This window comes from Herpailurus yagouaroundi, unplaced genomic scaffold, assembly GCF_014898765.1.
Source record: "Herpailurus yagouaroundi ecotype Mexico unplaced genomic scaffold, PumYag 196, whole genome shotgun sequence".
NCBI lineage: Eukaryota > Metazoa > Chordata > Mammalia > Carnivora > Felidae > Herpailurus > Herpailurus yagouaroundi.
In genome coordinates this window covers 2,780,832-2,786,831 of record NW_024412427.1, presented here as the reverse complement: position 1 = coordinate 2,786,831, position 6,000 = coordinate 2,780,832, and positions in this window count along the sequence as shown.

Genomic DNA, 6,000 nt, shown 5'->3' with positions numbered 1-6,000 from the left:
AAGTTTTTTAATAGGAAGGTGATGCAATACGACTGTGTTCTTTTTTCTTTTTAAGCTTATTTATTTATTTTGAGAGAGAGAGAGAGAGAGAGAGAGAGAATGAGCAGGGAGGCGCATAGAGAGAGGGAGAGAGAGAGAATCCCAAGCAGGCTCCATGCTGTCAGCACTGAGCCCAACCCAGGGCTCGATCTCACAGACAACAAGGTCATGACCTGAGCCGAAATCAAGTGTCGGACGCTTAACAGACTAAGCCACCCAGGCATCCTGACTGTGTTCTCAAAAGGTCACTCTCTGCTGTGTAAAAAAACAGACAATATGGAACAAGAGCGGAAGCAGAAAAGCCCAGAGGGGCTGTGTGCTGTGGTCCGGGGGAAAGAGGACGCAGCCTGGACTAGACAAGGTGTAGGGAGGAGTCTAAGGTGACCTCAAGCCCCTTGCCCCCTGGTCTATACACACTATGTCTCAATTATTCAATCAGACACTAATCTGGGCACTGCTGTGAAGGGATTTTGCAGATGTGATGGAGGTCCCAAACCAGCCGACTTTGTGAGAGGGAGACTATCCTTGGTGGGCCTACCCTAAACTGCTGAGCCCTTAAAAGGAGCTGCGCTCTTTCTGGAAAATGAAACGAGAGGCGTGAGAGGGATTTGAGGTGGGGGACATTCTCCACGCCGGCTTTGAAGATGGAGGGGGCCCCATAGCAAGGAATGCAGGCACACTCTAGAAGTAGAGAGTAACCCCCAGCTGTCAGCCAGCGGGGAAACGGTGACCTCAATCCTACAACCATGAAGAACTGAATTCAGGCAACAACCTGAATGAGCCTGGAAGGGGATCCTTCCCCACAGCCTTCAGGTAGGAATGCAGCTCAGCCCAGGTGGGAACGCAATCTTGACTTGGGCTGTGTGAGACCTTGGGCAGAGAATTGTGCCATATGTCGTGCCCAGACTTATGACTGGACACTGAGATAATCAATGAGTGCTGTTTCAAGCCACTAAGTCTGGAATAATGTGTCATGCGGCACTGAGAATGAATACAGGTGGTGGTGGGGAGACGTGGCCAGATTGGAATTCGGGGAAGTGGCACCACCAAGAGCTTGCTAATGGGTGGGATGTGTGAAGAAAATAAGATAAGCTGTGGTACTGGTGGTCCTGATCATTGAAATGAGGAAGACTGGGGGGCTGCAGATTTGGGGAGCTATCGAGTTGAGGAGCTACAGGTTTGGGGGAACTATAAATTTGGGGAGCTGCACAATTGAGGACAGCTATAGATTTGGGGGGCTATACATTCGGGAGACTGTAGATTTGGGGGAACTGTAGATTTAGGAAGGTGTAGTTTGGGGCTATCGATTTGGGGGAGCTATAGAATTGGGGGGACTATATATTTGGGACTGCAGATTTAGGGACCTCTAGAATTGGGGGGCTGTCGATTTGGAGAACTATAGATTTAGGGAACTATAGATGTGGGAGGCTGTAGATCTGGGTTAGAAAACAGAGTTCTGTTGGAGATGTTTTGTTTGAGATGCCAATGACACATCCAAGGAATCATTGGATATAAAAACCTAGAGTTCAGGGCAAAGTTGGGCTGGCGAGAAGTCCAAGTCGTAAACATAGATGTAATTTAAAAGCCAAGTGGGAATATTGCTCAGTAAGAAAAAGGAGCAAACGGGTGATCCGAGCAAACTGGATCTCAAATGCATCATTCTGAGTGTAAGAAGTCAGGCCCCAAAGTCTACACACAATAGAATCCCATCTATATGATATTCTGGAAAAGACAAAATTCTAGAGTCAGGTACTGTGGTTGCTAGGCATAAGGGCTGGGGTGGAGGGTTCAATGAATAGGACGGGGCATAGAGGGAGGGGATCGGGTAATGAAAAGTTCTGTTTCTCGACTCTGGTGGCGGTTACATGGCTGCACACACTCGGCAAAACTTGCCGAACGATACATGAGAGAGAGTTCAGTTTTAGAATATGGAAATTTGGGGCGCCTGGGTGGCGCAGTCGGTTAAGTGTCCGACTTCAGCCAGGTCACGATCTCGCGGTCCGTGAGTTCGAGCCCCACGTCGGGCTCTGGGCTGATGGCTCAGAGCCTGGAGCCTGTTTCCGATTCTGTGTCTCCCTCTCTCTCTGCCCCTCCCCCGTTCATGCTCTGTCTCTCTCTGTCCCAAAAATAAATAAACGTTGAAAAAAAAATTTAGAATATGGAAATTATACCTTATATAAAAAATGGAAGAAAAACAACCCCTTTTTGTTGGAACTCATTTGAAGAGGGAGTGTAGCCAGCAGCGATGCAGGGGAGGATTTCCCTCTGGACCACTCTACCATCCATGGTGAGGGAGAGGGATTCACGCAATGTTGGTTGCAGGCCTACTGCGTGCTAAGTGCACTGACAAGTTCATTGTCTGTTGGAACCACCTCATTGAGGCTGGGAGGCAGCTTAAATCGACTGTCCTTGTTGTACAGACGAGAGGAAGTGACTTGCCCCGGGTCCATACAGAGCATGTAATAGTGGCAAAATGAGATCCATACTGGGGTACCCTGCAATCAGTTCCCTGTTTGTTGAATGAATGAATGAACAAATAAATATCACTGTGCTCCAGGTGCTGGAGGCATGACCACCAGGTTCAGGCTGAGGATATGAGAACACGGTATTTTTTAGAGAAGTCGGGGCCATAAAACTTGTTCCGTTTCCCGACTTGTGCAACGCCCAGCCCCTCCCCCCATGGCTCTGAAATTGCTCCCCGGCCTTGGGAAGGGCTCCCGGGCTTATCTCAGGGGGAGAGTGAAACTGTAAAAGCCTTTATGGCTTGAGATCATGTCTGGCAGGGGCAGTGATTGTTGCCATAAACCTGCACAGCCCTGTGAGGGCGATGCCCTGGGACAGTTGAGCAATGCCTAGGGACAGCCACTACCGAGCTGGGCACATGGGGCCTGTGGTCAAGACTTGTCACACACTTACCATGTTTTATCCCCGCATAAACCCCAGGAGGTTGCAGTTATTGTGATATATTTCTAGGAAGCACCTTTTTTCCCTGAAATTAGGATGTGTCTGCAAGTCAATGGCATCCTGCAATCACTGTTGGTGAGGCGGGTGGCACTCATGACCTGGTTGGTTCTGGTCGTTACTTCCAGTGGCCTGGCTGGACAGCTACACACCCTGTATATTTCATCACAAACAATTTGAGGATCTTTGAGGAAGGGAGCTGAGTCCTGGTCGTTTCCCGAAAACCTTCCATTGGCACCTTCTGATAAGGGCAAGAAAGCACCAGCCTCCAGCTTGCAGAATAGGAGCAAGCAGTTCGAAGAAGATCCTAGAGTCCGCAGTGGGACATTCTTTCAAGAAATGTGTGATACAAGCTTTTCATGGTATGGAGGGTAACACTGTGTGAAAACCTATGGACAAGGAAGATTCCAAGGGGCAAAGTTATCTAGATGAGCTGGGTGCTGACTGTGAGGAAGCTTTAGGAGTTCTCTAACTCATTTATCTCACTTATATCTTCCTTTGCATTTATGCACAAGGGTGACATGTGATTTGTAAAACAATCAAAGTAAGTCTCTGAGCTCTTTATTCGTTATAAAATAAAAAAAATCCTAAGTCATAAGAAAGCGTTATGTCACAATTTAATTGTCAGTATGTTTTCCTTCTTAGTGGTATGCCGAATGCCAGTGTCTTTTACAACAGAAGCATCTTAGGTTAGATTCTACCCATTTCACAGATGGGAAAACCAAGGACACAGAGCACAGGGCAAATAAGTGGTGGAGCCAGGATTCTCTTTGACAACAGACTATGTGCTCTTCCTGATACCCAAGTCTGTCTCAGCAACCCCAGCCTGACCAAGCCTGTGACCCCAACCTTCGGGCTCTCTCTAGGACTGTGGTGTATGTGCCCAACACAACCCCACTTTTAATCACCTGGTCTTGCTCCAAGAAGACTGGACTCTTGCCTCATTTTACAGATGAGGAAACAAAGGCCCAGAGAGGTTGCCTGACTCTCTCAAGGTCACACACAGGTCAATGTCAGGAAAGAGTCTGGAATCCAGGGCTCAAAATCCAGTATTCTTACCAGCCTCTCAGATTTCCTAGATCCAGAAAAGCCAGGCAGAGATGGGAGAGCAAGGCTCTCAAAGTGGGTCAAAAGAAAGGACACTTATGACAAGAAGGATTTCCGAGTTCTGAACACATAGCAAAATAACGTAAAACGTCTTTACCTAGGTCTCGTTAATACCAACAAGTTCTGGGATAGCTGTGCGTAGGGGGGCGGCAGAAGCACTGTCTTGCTCAGAGGAGGGAGCCAAACTACACCAGGCACCTCTTCCATCCCTACCAGATCTGACCTCTCCCCCTTAAGACCCTCCGGTGGCTTCCCACCATCCCTAGAACAAAATTCAAACCCTTTACTGGGGCCCTCAGGCCCTATATAAAGTGGCTCCTGACCACCCCTCCAAAGTCATCTCCTACCACTCTGCCCCTCTGTCACCTGACTCCAGCCCCCTTCGCCTCCTCCCTGCTCCTCAACACACCAAACCTGTTCTCATTTCACAGGGTTTACCCTGACGTTCCTTTTTTTCTAGAACACTCACTCTTTCCCCAGCTCTTCCCCTGGCTGCTCCCTTCTAATGATTCAAGTCTCTGTTCAAATGTCCCCTTTTGAAGAGGCCTTCCCCGACCAACTTAGCTAAATATAGAAGACTCTATATGGTCTCTGTTGCAACTGTTTAAATCCGTTATAGTGTGAAAGCAGCCATAAACAATACATAAGTGAATGGGAGTGACTGTGTTCCAATAAAACTTTATTTACAAAAGCAGGCAGCAGGCTAGATTTGGCCAATGACCATTTTTTGCTGACCCCTACTTTAATTTATTGTCTTGTGTGATTTCCTTCATGCTTACAACTATATGAAAGTATCTATTTATTTGTATATTGACTTATTGTCTTCTTCTACCCTTCCCCCTAGACTGTTAACTCTAAGAGCATGGACTTTGTCACTACACCACCATGGTAACCAACCTCCAAGATGGCCTGCAATGAGCCCCACTTCCTGGTATTCACATATTGTGAGGTCTTCCCCCAAATTGAATAGGGCTACCCTGTGTAATCACTAGGATACTATGGAAGTGAAGGAGTGTGATTTTCAAGGCCAGGTTAAAAAAGGCATTGTGACTTCCATTTTGCCATCTTGGATCACTTGCTCCGAGAAAGCCAGCAACCGTGTTGTAAGGACACTCCAGCGGGTCCACATGGGGAGGAGCTGAGGCCCCCCTGTCAACTGCTAACAACGTGGATGAGCCCTCTTGGCAGTGGATCTTCCAGCCACAGTGAAGCTTTCGGGTGACCATGGCCTTGATGGACCTTCTGACTGCAACCTCATGAAAGACCCTAAGCCAAACTATCCAGCTAGCCACTCCTGAAGTCCTACCACATAAAAACTGTGACATAATAAACTGTTATTGGTTTAAATCAGGATAATTTGTTACACAGCCATAGATAAAATACAATTGCCAGGGGCGCCTGGGTGGCGCAGTCGGTTGGGCGTCCGACTTCAGCCAGGTCACGATCTCGCGGTCCGTGAGTTCGAGCCCCGCGTCGGGCTCTGGGCTGATGGCTCGGAGCCTGGAGCCTGTTTCCGATTCTGTGTCTCCCTCTCTCTCTGCCCCTCCCCCGTTCATGATCTGTCTCTCTCTGTCCCAAAAATAAATAAACGTTGAAAAAAAAAATTAAAAAAAAAAAAACAAACCCCCCCCAAAAAAAAGAAAAAATAAAATAAAATAAAATACAATTGCCAGAACAGTACCTGTACATTATACACAATAAATATTGGTTAATAAATAAGTTGGGTGCTTAATACATATGATAGAGGGACACATTATAAAAATCAACATGTGAAAGACATCAATGTAGTAGTATATACACATATGGAAAAATAGAAATTAAATATACAGAAGAGCACAAGTAGGGCTTTCCTAATTCACTAACAGTCCTTGGACGAGTTGCCTGTACAAGGAT